A 24,056-nucleotide genomic window follows, 5' to 3' on the forward strand; every position below is an offset into this window, starting at 1 on the left:
TCTTAGAACAGCTCACTGAACCCGAGTAATATAATATATAGTTTACTTATGGTTTTAAATGTATTACTAAGGATATTACTAAGGATATTTTTAAGGATAAAAATGAACAGCCAGATGAAGAAATATATAAAACAAGGTCTGAAAGGGTTCCGAGCACAGGAGCTCTGTCCTGTGGAATTTGGGGTATGCCACCCTCCTGATACATAGACACATTCTTTTCACCAACACAGAAGCTCTCTGCACTTCCTTGTTTAGGGTGTTTATGGAGGTTTCATTATGTAGGCATGGTTGATTAAATCACTGGCCACAGCTGATTGGGTGAATCTGTAGCCACGCCCACATTCCTCCCTGGAGGTTAGGGAATGGAGCCAAAAGTTCTAGCCCTCTGATCACAGGGTTGGTTTCTCTGGCAACCAACCTCCATCAGCCTAGAGTCACCTCATTAGCATAACTCAGGTGTGGTTTATTATGAAAATTAAGGGGCTTATTATGAAAAGATACTCCTCTCACCCCTACCATTCAGTAAATTTCAGGGGTTTCAGAAGCTCTGTGCCAAGAATAGGGACAAAGATCAAGTACATATCTTATTATATCACAATCATATAATAAAAAGCCAAATCTCTTGCTTTGGGATAATAAAGAAGGGTAAGATTAATTTTGCCTAAGGGCTGAGAAACCATTCACAAAGATGTGTTTCAAAGGACAGGTGTGTAACTAACTGCAGAACTAGCTCAAAATGGTCCCACCCTGTTTAACAAGATAGTGAGGTGATTCTCAGAGACAACGGGCCAAAACCACAAGTCATGCAGCCAAACCACGTACAGAGGAGAGAACTTTGATCTCCAGCTTCACCGGCAACCAAAGTCCCACACTCACCCATCCTCCCAACCCCCCACAGAACCAAAGGACTGGGACAGAACCCGAACTTGAACACAGGAATGCCTTCAGAAGCCAAGGGTCCCTTGTATAGGAAGATGACCCAGAAAACATGTTGGTGACCCTTTATCATAAATGGTCAAGTTCCAAGATCTTCCAGTTAGAACTTGCCCAACCAGCACTTCCACATACCTGTTCTGCCAACCCTTTAAAAAACCTTAACCTTGTCCAGAGAACAAAATGGAATAGAGGCACTATTAGGTCTCTCATCTTCTTGGTTGGTACTTTCTCAATCAACAAACCTTTCCTTACTCCAAACTGACATTTTGAGTTTTGGCCTTTCCAAGCGTTGGGTGCACAAACTTGGGTTTGGTAACAGTGGAAGTAGACTTACTGAGTCTAAGCCCCATTAGGGAAAAGTCTGAATCCACCATTGTTCTTCACTACTGTTGCTCATTTCCAAGTGCATGATCCAATGATTTGAATTTGGAGAGAAGAACCCACCAAAGAACGACTCAACAACAACGAAAACCCAATTACAACAAGAGTGTCCACATAAACAGGATAAAGGGCATCCTAAGAGCATCCAGCTCAGGAAATCAAGGAGACTGCACCACTGAGTCTCACAGGTCTCCCCACAGAAGGCCACCCCACAACAGGGAGTCAAAGAAGATCAATCTGATATGCAGAAACAAGAACAGTCACCTAAAATGTGGAAACAAAGAAACAACCCCCAATCAAATAAAACGGAGGAATCCCCAGAGAGAGTGCTAAATTAAATTGAGGCAAACAATCTATCGGACATAGAGTTCAAAATAATGGTTATTAGAATGTTCACGGAGCTCACTGAGAACTACAAGGAACTTTATGGGAGCTACGAGGAACTTACTGGGAACTACATCAGCATGAAAAGGATATAGAAACTATCAATAAAAACCAGGAGGAAATGAAGAATACAATATCTGAAATGAAGAATATACTGGAAAGAATTAAAAGCAGGCTAGATGAAGAAGAGGATCGAATCACTGAGTTGGAGGACAAGGTAGAAAAACTCCTAGGCACAGCAACTAAACAAGAAAAGACTCAAAAAGAATGAAGATAGCTTAAGGAAGCTGCAGGACAACATGAAACATAATAATATTTGTATCATAGGGATACCAGAAGGAGAAGAAGAGGAGCAAGGGATAGAAAATCTGTTTGAAAAAAGTAATGACAGAAAAATTCCCTAAATGGTGAGGGGAAAAATCATGTAATTCCGGGAAGTATGAGGGTCCCAATCAAGATGAACCCAGAGGCCCACTCAAAGACACATCATAATTAAAGTGGCCAAACTTAAAGACAAAGAGAATATTAAAGGCAGCAAGGGAGAAACAGCTAGTAACATAAAAGGGAGCTCCAATAAGACTATCAGCTGTCTTCTAGGAGGAAATGAAAAGACTCTCTGGAAACAAATGGAAATGAACACACAAGAACCTAAATCCTATGAGACACAGAGAAGGCAGTCCTGAGAGGAAAGTTCATAGCACAGCAGGCCTACCTAAAGAAGAAAGAAAAATCTCAAATAAACAACCTAACCCTGCATCTACCAGAACTAGATGAACAACAACAACAAAGAAAGCCCAGAGCAAGCAGAAAGAAGGAAATAATCAAGATAAGAACACAATTAAATGGCATAGAGAATAAAAGAATAATTCAAAGGATCAATAAATCCAGGATCTGGTTCTTTGAAAAGATAAACAAAATCGACAAGCCTTTAAAAAGACTCATAAAAAAAAAGAAAGAAGACCCAAATAAATAAAATCAGAAATGAAAGAGGAGAAATACAACCAATACCAAAGAAATATAAAGGATTGTAATAAATTACTATGAACAACTATAAGTCAAAAAATTTAACAAGCTGGGCAAAATGGATAAATTTCTAGAATCATACAATCTTCCAAAACTGAATCAGGAGGAAGCAGAAAACTTGAATAGACCAATAACAACTAACAAATTGAAGCAGTAATCAAAAAACTCCCAGCACACAAAAGCCCTGGACCAGATGGGTTCACTGGCGAATTTTACCAAGCATTTAAGGAAGAACTAACTCCTATCCTTCTCAAACTATTCCAAAAATATTCAAGAAGAGGGAAGGCTCTCAAATTCTTATTATGAGGCCAGTATTATTGTAATTCCAAAACCGACACAACAAAGAAAGAAAACTACAGGCCAATATCTCTGATGAACATAAATGCTAAAATCCTCAACAAAATATTTGCAATCCAGATCAAGCAACACATTAAAAAGGTCATATATCACAATCAAGTGGGATTCATCCCAGAGATGTAAGGATGGTTCAATATTAGCAAATCATTAAACATAATATACCACATAAACTAAATGAAAGATGAAAATGACATGATCATATTAATAGATGCTGAAAAAGCTTTTGATAAAGTCCAGCACGCACTTATGATAAAACACTCAGTAAAGTGGAAATAGAGGGAGCATACCTCAACCTAACCAAGGCCATATATGACAAACCTGCAGCCAACATCATACTTGAAGGACAAAAACTAGAAGCATTTCCCTTAAGATCAGGAACAAGACAAGGGTGTCTGCTTTCACAACTCTTATTCAACATAGTTTTGGAAATACTGGCCACAGTGATCAGACAAACAAAAGAAATAAAAGGCATCCAAATTGGAAAGGAGGAAGTAAAATTGTTATTGTTTGCAGATGATATGATAATGTGCATAGAAAACCTTATATTATCCACCAAAAACTTACTTGACCTAATAAGTGAATTTGGCAAAATAGCAGGATACAAAGTAAATATTCAGAAGTTGAGGGCATTTCTGAATGTCAACAATGAACTATCAGAAACATAAACTAGGGAAAAATCCCATTTACTATAGAGACAGGAGAAATAAAGTACCTAGGAATAAACTTAACTAAGGAGGTAAAAGATCTGTACTTGGAGAACTGTAGAACACTAAAGAAAGAAATTAAGGAAGATACACATAAATGGAAGCATATACCATGTTCATGGATTGGAAGAATTAACATCATTAAAATGTCCACACTACCCAAAGCAATCTATAGATTCAATGCAATACTAATTAAAGTACCAATGGTATATTTCATAGATCTAAAACAAATATTTCAAAAATTCATATGGAAACAAAAAAGACCTTGAATAAAACAGCAATCTTGAGAAAGAAGAATGATGTAGGAGGGATCACAATACCTGTATCAAACTATACTACAAGGCCACTGCAATCAAGACAGTCTGGTCCCGGCATAAGAACAGACACATAGATCAATGAAACAAGAAATAAACCCTTGTCTCTGTGGTCAGTTAATATTTGACAAAGGGGACAGCAGATACAATGGAGTAAAGATAGCCTCTTCAATAAATGGTGCTAGGAAAACTGAACTGGTACGGCAAAAAAATGAAACTAGACCACCAACTCACACCATACACCAGAATAAACTCAAAAGGGATAAAAGAATTATAAGTTGTGATACCATAAAAGTCCTAGAGGAAATCATAGGCAGTAATATTACAGATATCCCATGCAGCAATATTTTTGCCATTATATCTCCTAGGGCAAGGGAAGTATAGGAAAAAATAAACAAATGGGAGTACATCAGATTAAAAAGCTTCTGCATGGCAAAGAAACCATCATCAAAATGAAAAGGAAACTGATGATATGGGAGAACATATTTGCCAATGATATCTTGGACAAGGGTTTGATCTCCAAAATACAAAAAGAACTTATTCAACCTAACACCAGAAAGTCAAACAATCCAATTAAAAAATGGGCAAAGAACCTTAACAGACACTTGTCCAAGGAGGATCGCCCATAGACATATGAAAGGATGCTCAACATCACTAACCATCATAGAGACACAAATTAAAACCACAATGAGATTCCGCTTCACACCAGTCAGAATGGCCATCACAAACAAATCAACAAACAAGTGTTGGCGAGGATGCAGAGAAAAGGGAACCCTAGTGCAGTGTTGGTGGGAATGTAGACTGGTGCATCCACTGTGGAAAACAGTATGGAATTTCCTCAAAAAACTAAAAATGGAACTGTCTTTTGGCTGGTATTATATCCTGAGAATCCTGAACTACCAATTCAGAAGAATTACTCACCCCTATGTTCGTAGCAGTGCTATTTATAATAGCCAAGTGCTGAAAACAGCCTAAGTGCCCATTAGTAAATGTGTGGATCAAAAAACTGTGATACATTCACACAATGGAATACTATGCAGCAGAAAGACAGAACTCCTACCATTTGTGACAGCGTGGATGGAGCTGGAGAGTATTATGCTAAGTGAAATAAGTCAGTCAAAGACAAATACCATATGATCTCACCTATAAGAGGAACCTAATGAACAAAATAAACTAATGTGCAAAATAGAACCAGAGGCATGGAACCATGGAACAGACTGACAGCGACCAGAGGTGGCAGAGGGAAATAAGGGTGGAAAGAAGGGGAAAGGTCTTGTCCAGGAACATGTATGAATGACCCATGGACATGAACAACAGGGTCGGGAGTAACTGTGGGAGTGGGGGTGGGCTGGGCAGAAGAGGAAAAAGGGGGAAAATTGGCAAAACTGTAATAGAATAACAATAAAATATTTTTTAAAAAGGAAAAGTAAATACTGGGGCAGGGGGGAGAATGGGTGAAGGCCATCATAGGCCAGGAGTGTAATCTGAGCAAAAGAAATAGAGAGTGAACGACTTGGTTTTGTTTTCGGGGAAGCAGAGTATGCCTTTTTGGGGGATATTGACTATTTGAAGCTGGTTATTTTTAAGAAATGAAAGACTCAGGAAAAACCTTTGACCTTTCCCCTAACTATCTGAAATAATTTACATAGAGGACCTACTCCAGGAAGGGAGCTATCCTGATATATAACTATGGCTTAATGTGAATTAGTGGTAAGAAAGAACCTAGCAAGGCCCCTTTACTCCAAGTTCTCTTTGATCCCATTGTTAAAGGTGGCCCAGAAGACATATGTTCGCCAAACATTTGGTTTTCATCTCCATGTGAATTGCCTTCCTGCCCTTCGAAGTCACAAACCGCAATCTTCCCCCATCCTTAGCTCCTTGACTTTATCCTCTGGTATATGTTCATATGTAATAATTTGGTTATTTCCCCCTGTTAATCTGTCTCATGTCAATTTGATTATTAAACCAAACAGAAGAACTTAGGAGGAAAATTATTTTTCCTTCCCCACAGCTTGTTTTTGTTTTGCTTGTTTTAAGTGGTTATAGGACGTTTTTATTTGCTGGCCTTCCATCAGGAGAAACCATCCAAATTTACTCATGGAAAGCAACTATTATCTACTAATATTTTCATTGCCAACCTGTGTCATTGGGCTATAAATAAGAATCCCTAAAACTCAGAAACCTCTCAATTCCTTGATAGATACACACACATAGTACTGAGGAGAAGGCTCGGTGCTAAGATCGTGCAAGTCTTCTGGAGGTTTCCTATGCTTTCATGTGAAGAACAGGGTTTGGACGGGAGAAGCTACTGATTTCTTTTTGTGGCTTCATGCCTGTCACCCACACAAACACCAACACACTGGGAGATTGCTCCCTGATTCAGCAGATTCACCTAAAAGCCTGAGATGTGGAGAAAGGTACCACATAACCCTTGAACACATAGTTAACTTCTATTTTATTAGAAATGATTTTCTGCTGTTCTGCTACTTATCATTTACAGAATTAAAAAAGGCAGTTAACCTAAATTTCATTCTCTATGTACAAGGTTATTAAAAATTAGTGGACTTTTAGTGGAGTTACTGAAGGTGAACAGATCCCTGGGCGGCGGAGGGAAGGAATTAGGTGTGATGGAATGCTCTAGCAAGCCAGCAGTTATGCACAATAAACAAACACAAACAAATCCTTTCTAAAGGCCCCTAGTTCCCAATATTGCCATACAAATCTTCTAAAGATTTAAAATATGTTAATCTTTAAAGAATAATGTTAATCTTTAGTTAAAGTTCAGTAACTGTGTTATGTAGAATTGGAAGTGTTAACAAGCCATAACTACAAGTCATTCTGTTACTGAACCCCGCCAATGCTGTTCTGGAACAGCTGTGGGGTTTGATTGCCTGCCGCCAAGGAGCGAAAGTCCCAATGCAAGTGTTTGGTGAAAAGGGAAAGGGGTTGTTTATTTAAAAGTCATACAAACTTAGAATAATGGCAAATTTCTGCCATTAAGCCCCACTCCCTTTAAAAACACCTGAAAACACATAATCCTGCCTCCCTTTGCTAAACCAGGCCAGTTTCATAATATGCCTCTCAGAGGTACCATCTTTCAGAAAAGCAGAAATCTGCAGCTCAGCATTCCTGGTCACAGTTCGGCTCCAAGCATCCCTCACAAAGCCAGGTCCCGTGCAGCTCCATCAGCTCTGCTGCCTTCTCCAGTCAGATCTCCTCTCACTGCCCTCCCTGTGGCTCTCTCCCTCGCTGGCTTTCAGACCTCCCCACTGACCTCCTCTCTTATTCCAGACCTCTTGGCAGACCTCTTTTCTTTCAGCCCACCCTTATTTAAATGCTCACCTTGGAACTTCCTGTGTGACTTCACATCTGGCACCCTCTATGATGTGTTAGTCTTGCCAGTTCCCCAGTGTCTTTTACCTAAAAGTCCCCAGCGACACATGGGTGGCCATCTAACCCTTGCCTCTCCTACAGGAGCTGTATGAGCCTTTCCCAACGCCACCCCCTCCCCCAGGCTGTGTCACGAGTCCCTGAGCATTCTCACTCTCAGTGACGTACACAATCCGCCCTGGGCGTCAGCCCTCCTCTCTTCAGGAAGGCAGGGCTACTAACTTGCCATTGTTATACAATGTATATCACATGCTGTACCATCCATTCCTCCCTTCCCCCAATCAAGGGTTGTGGGGTTGTTCCCCTATTTTCAGGGGTCTTATGCTCTGCATCCCTTTACAATTCTCCCCTTACTCACTTTCCACTTATTTACATCCAATTATCCTTCAAGGTCAACCTCTTTCTGAAGACTTTCCTAATAATTTCACTTTCTATCCACTTTTTTCACTCCAAAAACCTACTGTCTATGCCACTCATGTGCAGCCTTATAACAATATTAAATTTTCATGCCTTGTCCACCCAAATAGATTATCAATTTCTTGAGTTCTACACTTTGCATTTATCATAGCAGATTGCATAGCCCATACAAATAGTAGGACTTCAAAGAATTTGTCAAGTATCTCTTATTTTCATACAAATGAAAATATCCCTAATGTTAATACCCCAAAGATGCTGGGATTTATTTAACTCCCATCATGATAAACTTGGAAAGGGCTACTTTTTCATTTATCATTATGCCTGAAGATAAGATTCTCAGCCTTGCTGCTTTGAACCCAGAGGTGTGCGTTCAACATATTCAAGCAAATTCTGGGGTAGCAGAGCCAAACGATCTGCCAAGGGCTTCATCTCCATGCACAGCAGCTTACCTGGTGGGTGCTGGGTAGAACAATGGCTTTGCCTCTTTCCTCAGTGACACTGGACAAGCTTCCAAGCCCAGGTCCCCAGTGCCCTAAGCAGGGCACAGCGGAGAGAGAGAATCCGTCACTTGCTGAAGGGGAAACACTGCTGCTGACCCTGGATCCAAGAGGAGGGTGCTGCTGAAAAGCTGGCTTGCTGCTCCTTTACAGAGGGAAGCAGCCACTTGAAATGAAATGTCTTGGTTTTTCTTTTTCTTTTCGTTTAAGGGGGAAAAGGGTGTTTCAATGATCAGTTGGTCCTAATTATTTTTGCTTAGAATAAGAGAGAGATACAGCTCTTACCTAATTCCAAAGCTGAAAGGGAGGAAATGAAACCATCTGCAGTTGCCTCTGACTGGCTGAGCACCTGCTGTCTGGCAGGCTGTTCACCTCAGCTTGCCCAGGTGGTGCCCCTGTGGGCCAATCAGTCCCTCTGTTACTTTCAGCTTCTCGGAACAAGTTTCTCCTTTGCCAGAATTCTGCTTTGAAACCTGCTCACTGTTCTCTTCACTCCCAATCCTGGTCACAGGCCTAAAACTTGAACTTAATTTCTAAGAAACCACATTGGTCAAGAGATAATGTATCTAAATATTCAGAAGTTGATAGGAATAGGTACCTTTAATACTCAGAAATATTACATCATTCACTGTGGACTCACAAAGTGTATAGTTCACTTGAATCCACCAGTTTCAGTGTAAACAGTAGGTCAAATGCCAAAAACATCAAAGCCAGAACCAGACGTCATATGAATGCTCCTTTCTCCCTCCTTCAGCCAATCAGCCACCAAGTCCTGCTAATTTAACTTTCCATATGCTTCTTGAATCGATTCCCTTCTCTTCATCTCCAGCTAAGGTCCCTAAACATATTTTTCTTTTAATCCAGGCTTAACCCTTTTCCCAGAGCCAGCCACCTAAGAAGCAAAGTTGATGTTGTCACTCTGTTGCTCTAAGTATTTCAACGCTCTACTTAGCCTCCAGTTTGTATCAGGCTCTCCCCTGTCCATCACTGCCTCTCATTTTGCCTTCTAGTGATACCCACTGCTCCACCTTAGTCTTTCATATCGTTGTGCCTTACCTAATGCTGTTCACTCCATTTGGAGTGCCCTTCCCATCTTTATTCACCCCACACCTCCTTCAAGACTTAGTTCAGGCATCATGTTCTCCAGCAAGCCTTCCCTAAGACCTCATATAGGGATAAATGACCTCTGTATCCCTGTGTGAAACTCTCTTACCATCTGTTGCATTTTGGTGAATGTACTCTTTTTCAATTCATCTCCCTCACTACACTGAGAGATTGTACAGAGCGGTTTTTTTGTATCTCTGGTACTAGGTTCACAGAAGGATCTCAATATATCTGCTGAATGAATGAGTGTGTGATGTTTAAAAGAAATGTTAAATTATGATATAGAAAAACAAAAATGCTATCCTGTGGGGCTTTCCCTCTAAAGAGGAACACAGAGGCACCCAACCTCTGACCCCTGGTGCTGTGGGGCGCTGTGAGGAGGGTCCAAGGCGGTGACAGGGTCCAAAGATGAATGTGTAATGCTGCAAGTGGAGAAGCTTGTCATATCTGGCAGCTCCGGAAGAAAGAAGTGAATGGCAATGCTCCTCCCAACATTTAATTTTGACAGTTGACTGATGACTACCTGCCTCCTGGGAAGGAAGGCAGACTCGAGCCCAAGGAGTATCAGAGACCTGGCTTACCTTCCCAAGAGACGCAGGCCCCTAGAAGTGTAGAAGTTTCCATCCTTAGGAGCTTGTCACTTGTGTGCCTATAGCCCTCAGAGATGAACTGAGAACAGAAAAGCATTTTAGTCACTTTAATGATCAAACTATACTTATTGTTTTGGAGCACTGTTTGGAAATTGTGGCATTAACACCACTTGTTTTGTGGTTTTTAGGCACATGCAAGCTGTTTATAATAAAAAATGACATTTATGTATCACTTTGTTCCCATGATCCCCGTCGCCTTAAGAGACCCCGGAAGAGGTGTTGTAAGTTGACACCTGGGGGAAGTGAAGCAAAGCTGGGGCAGAAACTGGAGCCAGAGCTCAGTAAAACTGGGTGTGTACAGAGCTAGGTAGAACTAGGAGAGGGTGGGTCCAGTGTGTCTTTGAAGGTGGAGATAGCTACCCTGGAGGGAATATGTTACTCATAAACCTTTTAAAGAGCTTTGCCTGGATGACAGTGGCAAAGCAATTAAACAGCTGTGGACAGACATGACCTAATTTATTGGTCTTCCAGTTGTCTTCAGTGGAGCCGGTGCTATAGCGTAACCTATCACTAAGAATGCATTTTGGTGGGGTGCGGGTTGGGGGCTGGCTGAGAATAGGGGAGACACATGTCTTTAAGGAGGAAGAGGCACCAGCAAGTAGACCAGAGGATAGCTGCTCCCTGACGTACTCCCCATGAGAAAGGCCATTTTCAGACGTCCCTGAGCAGCTGAGCCCCAGCACTTTCTGTTCTGAGAAGTGAAGCACCAATACGCTTAGGGGACAATTTTCAGCAAGCAGAGTTCTTACTTGGCCTTTGGTGATTCTGAAGGGGAGCTGCACAGTGCAAGCTCAAGTGCAAATGAAGTGATTCAGCCAACAACCTAGACCTACCTTCAAATATGCACAGTCCAAAAGGTAAATTTTATATACCTAAACAGCATCTGGAAGAAAGGAAGAGAGCTACACGTAAAATACATGACAGCCATTTTTAAAATAGGCTGTAAAAAGTTCTGTGTAAAGGCCTAAAAATAAAAGACAAAACAAGCAAACCAAAAAACTTGTGTTGCCATCTGGACACTAACACAATTTAAATCAAAATGCTGGCTGTTTAGGGGATTTAATTAAAACCCACAAAATTTTCCTCAGGTTGTCTGGGAGCCTCTGAGGATTCTGTCTTCAAGGCCCGTCTGCCCCACGGTCCCTCGGGCTTGTATCACAGCAGCACCTCCAGGCTGTGCGCTGAGGGGCTGAGGAGCACCCAGCCCACTGACGGCGGGGCGGGGCTGTTGCTGCGAACGCTTGTGAAACGGACAGCGCTTGGGTCTCATTTAGATCATGAGCTTGTTTCGTGTGTTGGTGGGGGTGAGGCTGGTGGAGATCATGGAGGGCCTCCATCTGACCCCACACTACTGTAATGGGGTACAGAGCAGGGATCCCCTGAAAATAGCAGAGCATATCCCCCACAACTCTTGATTGGGGAAAGAAGAGAGTGGATGATACATCGGTTAAGATACTTTGCATAACAATGGAAAATTAATAGCTGTGCCTTTCCAGAAGGGGAGAGACTGCCACCCAGGGTGAAAGGTGTACATGACTTTAAGAGCATATAGTGACTCATGACACAGCAGATGCCCACCCCAGATGCCCCTGTGTCACCAGGGACTCCTGCTCTGACTAAACAGGGCAGCCGAAAGAAGGTAAAAGGCACAGAGGGACTGGCAAAAATGGCAGACGCTAACGCACCATAGGAGGGGCTGGATATGAGGTCACACAGGAAGTTCCAGACTGAGAATTTAAATGAGGATGGACTGAAAGGGTGTAGGAGGGTCCGCCACGAGGTCTGGTGTGTAAGGAAGAAGCCATATGGTCTGGAGTAAGAAAGAGGAGGGTGCTGAAAAGCCTGCCTGGGGAAGCTGGCGGCAGAGCTGACGGAGCTATGCAGAGATCCGACAAGCCAAGCAGGCATTCATGAGGGATGCTTGGAGCTGAACGGGTGACCAGGAATGCTGAGCTGCAGACTTATGCTTTTCTGAAAGATGGTACCTCTGAGTGGTGCATTCTGAAACTGGCCTGGTTTGGGGGCAGGATTATGTGTTTGGGGGTATTTAAAAGGGATTGGGGCCTAACAGCAGACATCTGCCATTATTCTAAATCTGTACAACCTTTAAACAAACAACCCCTTTCCTTTTTCACCAAACTCTTGCATTGGGAGTCATGCTTCTTGGCGGCGGGCAATCTAACCCCACAGCTGTTCCAGAACGGCATTGGCGGGGTTCTGTAACACTACCTCTGCCCAATCGCTCATTGTTATTTAACTCCCTTAAAGCTAAGATATTAACTTCCCTTTGAACCTACACGTTCGCACACAGTCCATTGCCCTGGGTCTGGATCACTTCCCCTGTAAAGCCACAGGCCATGCTGCACAAGTGCCACAAGGGGACAGTTGGAATCCTGTGTTCTACTCCCACACCTGAGTGTTACTATTGTCTTGAGGCTTTTTGGGAAAAGAGAAATATAAAGATCATATCTCACCTTGAAAAGAGTAGGATAATAGTATCTGCCTTAAAAGATATTGGAGGGGATCAAGTGAGTGTGGTAGGCTTATATGTAAGTATTACATATATTTAATAAGTTACCAGTCAAGTGTTCCTGAATCAGCAGAGAGAGAGAGAGAGATCGAAAAATCTAATTCTTCTTTCTTTTGGCCAATTTGCACTGAAACCAGGCTGCTTTAGTCATTCAGAAACTCTCTGGCCTTCCATGCTGCCTTTCTTGAGCCATTTCTGGTTTTCTCACGTTGAACTCAACAGCCAGTGTGAAGCAACCGTGATTATAGTTGGGTTCAAGGAAGTGAGTTCACCAGTCCTGATCTAATCAGCTCATGGATGTTACAGCACTTGTGTTTATGAGTAACACACACTTAGTGGGCAGTAAAACAAAATAAAAACAATGAAAAGTAAAAAGCAATTCTTCCAGTTGCCAGACTAAATAGCTCCAGGGACAGAAGGTCCTTTTGATCCTACCAAGCAATTTTAAAGTGGGAAAGTACTAGAAACAAGGTCTATTATATTTGTGTGAGGCATAACCTTCTTGATGGTTCTTTGCTAGGACTCCAAGCTTTCCCCTGCCAAACCGCAGGGTTTCCTGAGAAATCAGCTGTCCCTAAACTCATGGAAAGGCATGGAGTGTAGGAAAGATGTGACAGAAAGTCAGTGCCCAGTGCTCAGGCAGCCAGGATGGGGTCTCTCACCGCACCTTAGGATCATCTGGGGAGCTTATAAAAAATACCCATGCCAAACCTGATCACAGGCCAGGTTTGATTAAGCTGGAATGTACAGTGGGGCCTGGCATTGGTAGTTTTGAGAGTTCCCCAGACAGTGGTCATTTCAGCCAGCTTTGAGAAACTCTGTCTTAGCAGAGTCTGGGAGCTAAGACCTGTCATCACTGAAAGCAGGAAAACACAGCAAATGTGTCTTAGTGCACAGGTGGGCGCAGAAAGGGGAGAAGCAGAGTGCATATGTGAAGGCAAGTGCAACCCCGTCCCGGACAGGTAAAGCCCAGTGTCTGCCACAGCATTACATCACTTTTAGATGAGTTGGACAGGCTCTAGCCACTGCTTAGAAAACCCAGCCCGATGCAGTGCTACAGATTGGATGCCTGACTCTAGGGCAGCCCAGCCACAGGTGGGCCAGAGATGCATCGTGACCTGGCATGGACAGCCATGAGCATCAGAATCTGGACCACACGATGCAGAATGAGTTGGCCAGTTGAAGAATGCAGCAATACCATGAGAAGGAATCAAAGGCACCCTGGGAGAAGGACGGTGTGGGCTGTGACATGCAAGCTGAGTGAGTAGCTGGCCCTTCAAGCCATCTTGATTCCCTAAGTCCTTCAAATTCCAGTTTCAGTCCATGTGCATCCTTTCTGCTAAGCTCTCTCCACCGATGGTGCCCTGAGTGACACAAAACCCTGATTCACCTGAGCATGAAAAAGCAAGAACATAACAGAACAACTCCCAAAAGGGAAGAAGCAAAAGAGAAACTGTAAAAGAGCACAGAACAGGCATGAACAGCAGTGCAGGATAAGGGGAAGGAAAACTCAGGCGAATTTTCTGGCAGGAAAGCACAGCCTTAGCAATATAAGGCAGTGAGAAAATACAGAATCTAAAGGATGACAAAAAAGGACAACAGGATAGAAGAGAAAAGAAGAGGACAAGAAATTGCCTTTCCCCTGCTCTGCTCTGCCCTGCTTGGAGGCATCCCTAGAGCCACATTTCTCAGGCTCGCAGTCCTGGTCAACTGCGTCCAGCTGGCTGTAGCCAGGTGCTGCCAGGAGGCTGGAGGGCCAGAAGGGAAAAGCCAGAGTGTTTCTCCTCCTCCCCTGTCTCATGTAGAACTTCTTGGCTGTGATTGTCTCTCCCACATCTCCAAATCCCCAGCCAGTTTCTTTTAGGGGATCCCAGCCCGTGGACTTGGATAACACCACCTGCTCCCTTTTCCTTTCCAACCGGTGGTGTGCTAGAGACTCACAAGACCAGGTTGTTAAATATTTAGGAATTTTGCAAGCTGGTTGTGAAACTGTTGCTAGCTGCAAATTGGCCCATGCTACAAATCAAGACTTTTTCTCCAGCAGAGCCTGCTGCCAGCACACCGCTGCCTCCAGGCCTCCTGCTGCTGTCAATCTCTGGTTTGCTCACTGTCCCAATTGTTTCTCTGCCTCTATTTATTACCATGTAACGGACTCACTGATGCATTCTTTTTTTTTTAAATAATGAGTAGTTTCTGTTTTCCTGTTGGGACCCTGATTGATATACAGACAATGGTCTCCTGAAGAGCTTTCCCAATTCCCCTGTGAGCAATAAACATTAAATTGACATGTGAGACATTTATTTTGTTTGCTTCTATGTCTGTCTAGTAATCTTGTTAATTGCTTATCTTGTAACGAAGTAATTCTTAAAGCACATTAAGTTTGTTATAAGTTAAAAACTTATACCACACCAACAGGGTATTAGTTCGAATAGCAAAAGAACCGGATCTAAATGACAACCAAGTCCCCTGATGGGGATCTCAAGATGGATGGTCTACCCTCAGTTGGGTTTGCTACCTGGCATAGGAAATGGCAAGAGGAAGGAAATGGAAATACGATCCATTAACTATGTGCAATTAGATGTGTATAACAAATAATCACATTTCTCTACAAAAAGCCTTTTCTCTACAGTTTCCTTCATAGGTATCATGAGAGCTGATGCTGTAGCATTTGCCTCATTAGCTCTTTCTTGTTGCTATTGTTTGGTTGTTCAAAGGTCGTTCTCTAAAAGGAATAATTATGGGCCTTAGAAGCAGGTCGAATTAAATAGTACCAGGACAATTTGCTAGCTATTTGAAAAAGCAATTTATGTAATTACCCATACCTTATAAATTATCTGCAAATATTATAGATAAATATATACTGGATCAATAAAAAGTAAAAAAAATGTTTAAAGATTTTTTAAAATATATTTTATTGATTATACTATTACAGTTGTCCCATTTCCCCCCCTTCGCTCCACTCCATCCTGCACACACCCTCCCTCCCACATTCGCCCCCTATCGTTCATGTCCATGGGTCATACATATAAGGTCTTTAGATTCTACATTTCGTATACTAGTCTTAACATTCCCCTGTCTATTTTCTACCTACCATTTATGCTACTTATTCTCTGTACCTTTCCCCCCTCTCTCCCCCTCCCACTCCCCTGTTGATAACCCTCCATGTGATCTCCATTTCTGTGGTTCTGTTCCTGTTCTAGTTGTTTGCTTAGTTTGCTTTTGTTTTGGTTTTAGGTGTGGTTGTTAATTACTGTGAGTTTGCTGTCCTTTTTACTGTTCCTATTTTTTATCTTCTTTTTCTTAGATAAGTCCCTTTAACATTTCATATAATAAGGGCTTGGTGATGATGAACTCCTTGAAATTGACCTTATCTGAGAAGCACTTTATCTGCCCTTCCATTCTAAGTGAAAGCTTTGCTGGCTACAGTAATCTGGGATGTAGGTCCTTGCCTTTCATGACTTGGCATATTTCTTTCCAGCCCCTTCTTGCCTGTAAGGTCTCTTTTGAGAAATCAGCTGATAGTCTTATGGGAACTCCTTTGTAGGTAACTGTCTCCTTTTCTCTTGCTGCTTGTAAGATTCTCTCCTTATCTTTAATCTTGGGTAATGTAATTTTGATGTGCCTTGATGTATTCCTCCTTGGGTCCAGCTTCTTTGGGATTCTCTGAGCTTCCTGGACTTCCTGGAAGTCTATTTCCTTTGCCAGATGAGGGAAGTTCTCCTTCATTATTTGTTCAAATAAGTTTTCAATTTCTTGTTCTTCCTCTTCTCCTTCTGGCACCCCTATAATTCAGATGTTGGAACGTTTCAAGATGTCCTGGAGGTTCCTAAGCCTCTCCTCATTTTTCCGAATTCTCGTTTCTTCATTCTTTTCTGGTTGGATGTTTCTTTCTTCCTTCTGGTCCACACTGTTGATTTGAGTCCCAGTTTCCTTCTCATCCCTATTGGTTCCCTGTACATTTTCCTTTGTTTCTCTTAGCATAGCCTTCATTTTTTCATATAATTTGTGACCAAATTCAACCAATTCTGTGAGCTTCCTGATTACCAGTGTTTTGAACTGTGCATCTGATAGGTTGGCTATCTTTTTGTTGCTTAGTTGTATTTTTTTCTGCAGCTTTGATCTGTTCTTTCATTTTGGCCATTTTTTTTGTCTTGGCGCACCTGTTACATAAAGGGGCAGAGCCGTAGGTGCTCACCAGGGCTGGGTAATGCTGTCACTGCACTGTGATGCTGTATATGGGGGAGGGGTCCGATAGGGAGCAATGGGCTTGCTCTGCTCTCTGCTGGTTTTCAGTCACTCCCTCTGCCACGCACAATCAAATTGGGCCCTTCTGGTGCTGCTTCCCAAGTGGGTGGGTTTGTGTACCTTCTGGGCCCCTGTGGGTCTCTCCAACAAACTCTTCTGTGAGGCTGGAGTTTCTCCCACTGCTGCCTCAACCCCCACAGGTGTTTTCAATCAGTGGTTTGAGGCTTTATTTCCCCACGCTGGAACTCTGGGTTGTGTGGTCTGTTGCTGGGTCCACCAGCTGCTGCCTCACCAGCCAGCTGCAGCTTTGCCCACCCTGCTCCACAATCCACCACCTCACTGGGTCCTCCAGCTGCCACCTTGCTGAGAGTCTTCTCTGCCTGGCTGCCCATTCTACTCCCCCTACCGGTCTGGATGAATGTTTCTTCTTTATCTCTTTGGTTGTTGGACTTCCATAGAGTTCGATTTTCTGTCAGTTCTGGTTGTTTTTGTTTTTAAATTGTTGTTGTCCTTCTTTTGTTTGTGCGAGGAGCCACAGTGTGTCTACCTACGCCTCCTTCTTGGCCGGAAGAAAAAAATGTTTAAAGATTTTAAAAACCAGAGGTGAATGTTGATCTAATCTCTAGATAGGAAAACTTTTCAATCTTATAAACCTCCCCAAATCTTTAAAACCTGGAACATTTTATTACAGAAAAAGTGGGGAAGAAAGCCTTCTATTTTCAGAGAAAAAGAAGTTATATACAGACTGAAAACTAGAAAACATTGTAGTTAATAGGACAAAAGTCAGTTTCCTTAATGTATAAGGAAACATATAAATCAATAAGAAAAAAAACCCACACTGAGACTCTGTGTCAGTGTTGGGTGCATTCTAGAATCCATTCTCTCCAGGCCCACCCTCCTTTCTGGTTTTGTCCTGGGCACCAAAGTGTTCAGTCCCAGGGGGCGAATCATGGTTGGTCAAAGCCTAACATGTGAATTCATTCCTTTATTTCTCAATTCCCTTGCAGGCAAAGGTACCCTTATGACCTGGTTCTGGTCAATGAAACTTAAGGGGGAATCTATTGGGATGGCACATGGGGAAGCTATTACTTCAGAGATAAGAGAGACATATGCAGTTGGCTCAACCCCGTCCCCTCTCTTCTTGCCTTGAACATAGACGTGATGTTCTGAGGAGCTTCAGATGTCTTGCATCGCCAAATATACCTTGCTGACATTTCTCAACCACTAAACCAACTTGCAGTTGCCTACCTCCAGAGGTCTTTTTATGTCAGAAAAGTTTGTCCTCAATTTGTAAAAGCCATAGTTAGATCTGTTATTTGTGACAAGAAGCATTCCAAATACAAATCTTCAAACATAAATGGGCAAAGATATGAATAGGCAATTCATAAATCATGAAATGTAAATGAAGAGTAAACATATGAAAAAAGTTCAAGGTCCTTATAACCATTGTTAGAAATTAAATAAAGTATAAGAAACTTTTCCCTACAAAATTAGTAAGTAAAGATTTTTAAAAAGTAATAAAGCCCCCAGGTGTTGAGAAAGGTATGGTAAAATAGGAGGCCTCCCACATGGCCAGTTAAGGTGCAATTTGGTAGAACATGTTTTGGAAAACAATTTGGTAACAAGAATTTAGAAAATACTTGCATTATAAACTAATGATTTTACTTTGTGGAATTTACCCTAAGGAGATAAATTATGTTGAATTAAGGATGTAAACACAAAGGTTTGTCACAGGTTATGTAGCATAGCAATAAAAAGCAAAAGAAAGAAATCATAAAAAAATCAAAGCTAAACTACTGGAATGGTTAACTAAATTATAAAATATATACAGCAGAATATCGCACATAGCCACAAAATAATGTTGACTATAAGTCAGTTTGAAAGATTATTTTATGTTAGATATTACATAAATAAATAAAAATTTATACAGTATAACCACAAATGTATAAAGTGAATGTGAGTAGTTTACTGGTTCCTAAAGAGTGAGACACAGAATTACCAAATGTCACAGTAATTCCACTCCTCGGTATATACCCCAAAGAAACTCAAATCCCGTAAGTGAATGTTAACAGCAGCACTATACACAACAGCCAAAAGATGGAAACAACCCAAACGTTCATCAGCAGAATGGATAAACAAATTGTGGTACCTACATACAATAGAATATCATTCAGTCATAAAAACAAATGAACAGAACCATGCTGCAAGGTGGGTAAACCTCAAAAAGCATTACGCTAAGTAAAGCAGACATAGAAAGGTTACATTCATATGATTCCATTTATATGAAACATCCAGAATAGGTAAATCCATAGAGACAGAAAGCAGATTGGTGGTTACGAGCAATTGGGGGAAGGCAGGAATGGAGAGTCACTATTTAATGTGTTTTATTTTGGGGTAATAAAAATGTTTCTAGCCTTGTACCCCTTTATCCTAACACCACTTGTTGAAAAGACTACCCTTCCTTGAATTGCCTTTCTACCTTTTATAAAACCCATTGGCTACATTTTGGGGATCTATTTCTGGACTAAATCTGTCCCACTAATCTATATTTTTTTCCCTCCACAAATACTATACTATCTTTATAGGAATTCTTAAGATCAAGTAGTATGAGTCTTCCAATTTTACTCTTCTTTTTCAAAATTGTTTTGTCTATTCAGTTCGTTGTCCATAAACCTTCAGATTTCTAATTGTTCATAGCTAGTATATGGAAACACAACATATTTTTGTGTATTGATTTTGTATTCTACCACCTTGTTAAATTCACTGATTAGTTCTGGGATTCTTTTTTTTTTTTTTGGTAGATTTTCTTTGCAGACAGTCATAGCAACAGTTTTACTTCTTCCTTTCTGATATGTATACCTTTTATTTCTTTACCTTGCCTAACACTTGCAAGGACCTCAATGAGTAGGAGTGAGGTTGCCTTGTTCCTGATCTAGGGGGGAAAGCATTCAGTCTTTTACCATTGGTGTGATGTTGGCTGTAAGTTGTTTCTTAGATGCATTTGATTGGGTTCCATTTCTTCCTTGCTGAAAATTTTTATTATGAATGCATGTTGGATTCTGTTAAATGCTTTTTTTTTTGCATCAATTGATGTGATCATGTGTTTTTCTTCTTTAGACTATTGATGTAATGGTTTACAGTAATTTATTTTAAACTATTGAATCAACCTTACTCCTAAGGGTTAAATTGTATCCTCCAGATAAATATTTAATTTATATATTGGAATCCTACCCCCCAGTACCTCCAAATATGAATTTATTTGGAGACAGGGTCTTTACAGAAGCAATCAACTTAAAATGAGGTTATCATGATGGGTTCTAATCCAACAGGACTGGTATCCTAATAAAAAAGGGAAGTTTGGACATAGACACACACACAGGGAGAGCGTTTTGTGAAGACTGGAGGTACACTGCCACAGCCAAGGAACTGCCAGAAGCTAGGAGAGATGCCCAGAGCAGATTATGCCCATGTGTCTTCAGAGGGAGCAGGGCCCCCGCTGACACCTGGAGAGCAGATCTGGAGAGCACAGAGCAGTGCTTGCCAGGTCAGTATCCACCCCAACCTCCCCGCAGCTCTCTTCCTCCCTCAACTGCTGTCAAGTGCATTGTTTTAAGGTTGAAACCAAGGCAAATTTGATATAAATATAAAACACATTTCTTTGGGGAGTGGGGAGTTTGGTCACTGTAGCCCCCATTTCCCTCTTTCATTATTAGAAAGTCTAACACACAGTGGAATGAGGAAGCTGGTACCTGTGGTAAGCTAAGGTGATATTTTAAGTACGACCTTTAAATAGGGCCATTGGCAATGCCAATGAGGAAACATTCCTGAGAAGTACATGAAGGTGAGCCCGGTGGCTCTCAAATATCACAGACTGTGCAAATAACTAACTGCAGAAAAATAGACTCGAATTGCCACAGCTAGGGTCTTAGCAAGCTGGTTCTTGGTTTTGAGACCCAAGTATAGTAACAGGAAGAAAAATATTTTCTGGTTAACCTTAACCTGAACTTCTTTGTCCTTCATGTGGTTTCTCCAGATGTTCCTTTTCCTTACTTTGTATTTCCTCACAGAAGTAAGTTAAGGTTCATTAAATTAGGACTTGAGTCCCCACTAGGTATGTGAGGCTCTCTCTCCATCCCATAGACAATATTTGATCATAAGGAACTCAGAGGTGATATACAGAAATCAACTGAGTCACAAATACATTAATACTACTAATGTATAAAACATTGTAAAGAAAAGGGCAGACAAACATTCAGGTATTTTTTAGAACATCTTATTCTAAAAGTCTTATTTATAAAGGTTAAAAAGACAAACATTTTTTGCATTTCTTTATTATCAAAAGAAATGGTCATCATATTTTGAATTATTTCATATTCAGTGGAAATAGCAAGAGTTTTAAAGTGAAATGAGGTCAGTGTTGGTTCTGTTGCAAGCTAGAGGGCCAAAGTGAGAATAATCACTTTGACTCTTTGTGGTTCATTGTGGGAGGTACAGAGATTAAGTGTGATGGAGCTCACAAATCCAATACTTCCTAGCAGCATTATCTCAATCAAGTTACTTATCCTCTCTAAGCTTCCTCTGCAGAATGGAGATTTTTAAAAATCCCTTAACTCATTAGGTTGTTGTGAATTGAATGAGATAATGCACATGAAGAGTTTATCACAGATGCCCTGGCCAGGTGACTCAGCTGGTTGGAGCGTTGTCCTATGCACCAGAAGTTTGCCAGTTCCATCCACTGTTAGGGTAAATACCTTGGTTGCAGGTTTGATCCCCAGTCGGAGGCAAGTGCTCAACAAGTATTAGTTATTATTTCTGTTGTTATTATTAGCTTTTGTAAAAGATAAAAATACTTGCTTTATCAGGTTAGGATGAGGATAAAAACAAACAAAATATTTAAAAGAGTTATAATGTCACAAAGCCTAAAAAGAACACTTTGCCCAACCTTAAGATATTATAGTAGTTCCACCTGTGTTGCCTATGGAGACCAACCCGCAGGAATAAATAGACAGGAGAATGTGTCTGAGAGAAAGATCTCCCCTTGGTTTAAAGGAATTAACTAAATGCGTATCATTGGGAAGTGCAGACTCCTCAGAGATCCATGACACTAATCACTACAGAACACTCAAGTCTCTAGGATACTCCTGTGATGGCCAGGAGGGTCTCCTCGTCCCTTCTCCAGGCCACACAGGGCTCCTTGAGGACAAGCTATATACATTTATATGAACACTTTCATCTTGCAGGATTTATCACCAACCAAAAAATTTCGGTTTCTGAAGCCATCTGGGGCAGAATCCATTTTTTATTTTCTGCTATGTCCTCAGGGCCAACACAGTGTCTGGCATCTGATGTTTCTTGAAAGTGTATCTCTCAGCCAGAGGCAGATTTCACAGGCTGGGAGAGGAGGGAGCAGGCAGAAAGCTTAGGAAAGACAAGAAATTTATGTATCTGGCTTTTAATCTCTGCAGGATGCTATAGCTTCCACTAGCTACCAACCACTTCACCGCTTTGATTTATACAGTCCCTCTGAGGAATGAGTTATAGCTCAAGGACACTAGTGTAAATCATTCACAAGTAACTGAATTCTGGACTGCAGACTTACCATTGAGCAAAGATAGTTCAAGTCTAGACATGCCATTCTTCAACTTGATTACCCTCGGCTCTGTAACATCTTCTGTGTAAACATTTTTGATTTATTGACATCTCTTTTGTGAGCTGACTAGTGGATATAATCTCTTAGTACTTTCCATTTCAGTTACATTTATGAGATGGAGGTGGGTAGGGTGGGGGGTGAAAGTGGAGGTGATAGGTAGGTAGTTGTATTTTCCCAAGACAGTTTTCAGAATCAATAAATTGTGATTCAAATCCTCAGGCATCTTTCTTCTCTGTGGCTAGAATGACAGACTGTGCAAGGCTTGAGAATTCATGCCCAAGCGAACACTTCCAGGAAAAAATCCTTTCCACAATCAAGCAAGAAGCAGAACTGTCAGATTGGGTTGTAAGTGGCAATTTCTCCCTCTTTTTTATTTTTTATTTTTTTTATTTTTTTAAATATATTTATTGATTATGCTATTACAGTTGTCCCATTTCCCCCTCCACTCCACTCCATCCTGCCCACCCCCCTCCCTCCCACATCCCCCCCCATAGTTCATGTCCATGGGTCATACTTATAAGTTCTTTGGCTTCTACATTTCCTACACTATTTTTACCCTCCCCCTGTCTATTTTCCACCTATCATCTATGCTACTTATTCTCTGTACCTTTATCCCTCTCTCCCCCTACCACTCCCTTATTGACAACCCTCATGTTCTAGTTGTTTGCCTAGTTTGCTCTCGTTTTTGTTTTATGTGTGGTCGTTAATAACTGTGAGTTTGCTGTCATTTTTACTGTTCCTATTTTTGATCTTCTTTTTCTTAGGTAACTCCCTTTAACATTTCATATAATAAGGGCTTGGTGATGATGAGCTTCTTTAACTTGACCTTATCTGAGAAGCACTTTATCTTCCTTTCCATTCTAAATGATAGCTTTGCTGGATACAGTAATCTTGGATGTAGGTCCTTGCGTTTAATCTTGGGTAATGTAATTATGATGTGCCTTGGTGTGTTCCTCCTTGGGTCCAGCTTCTTTGGGACTCTCTGAGCTTCCTGGACTTCCTGGAAGTCTATTTCCTTTGCCAGATCGGGGAAGTTCTCCATTATTTGTCCAAATAAGTTTTCAATTTTTTGTTCTTCCTCTTCTCTTTCTGGCACCCCTATAATTCGGATGTTGGAACGTTTCAAGGTGTCCTGGAGGTTCCTAAGCCTCTCCTCATTTTCCCAAGTTCTTGTTTCTTCATTCTTTTCTGGTTGGATGTTTGTTTCTTCCTTCTGGTCCATACCATTGATTTGAGTCCCAGTTTCCTTCTCATCACTATTGGTTCCCTGTACATTTTCCTTTGTTTCTCTTAGCATAGGCTTCATTTTTTCATCTGTTTTTCGAACAGATTCAACCAAGTCTGTGAGCATATTGATAACCAGTGCTTTGAACTGTGATAGGTTGGCTATCTCTTCGTCGCTTAGTTGTATTTTTTCAGGAGCTTTGAAGTGTTCTGTCGTTTGGGCCAATTTTTTTTTGTCTGTCTTGGCGCA

At 41.3% G+C, this 24,056-nt stretch overlaps 1 protein-coding gene across 6 annotated transcripts in view; it reads right to left on the minus strand.

The window, feature by feature from the left end:
- Positions 1-24,056, minus strand: part of LOC112314188 (protein O-glucosyltransferase 3) — a 114,595-nt gene that overhangs the window by 85,109 nt on the left and 5,430 nt on the right. Inside the window, exon 1 of one of the 6 annotated variants that reach the window (XM_024570732.3) lies at positions 8,689-8,831. The exons of 3 other annotated variants lie outside the window; for them this stretch is intronic. The gene's annotated coding sequence lies outside the window, so the exon portion shown is untranslated. 2 more of the 6 variants (XM_045203960.2, XM_071221481.1) reach the window with 2 other exon arrangements.

Source organism: Desmodus rotundus, chromosome 5 (genome assembly GCF_022682495.2).
Source record: "Desmodus rotundus isolate HL8 chromosome 5, HLdesRot8A.1, whole genome shotgun sequence".
In the NCBI taxonomy this organism is placed as follows: Eukaryota; Metazoa; Chordata; class Mammalia; order Chiroptera; family Phyllostomidae; genus Desmodus; species Desmodus rotundus.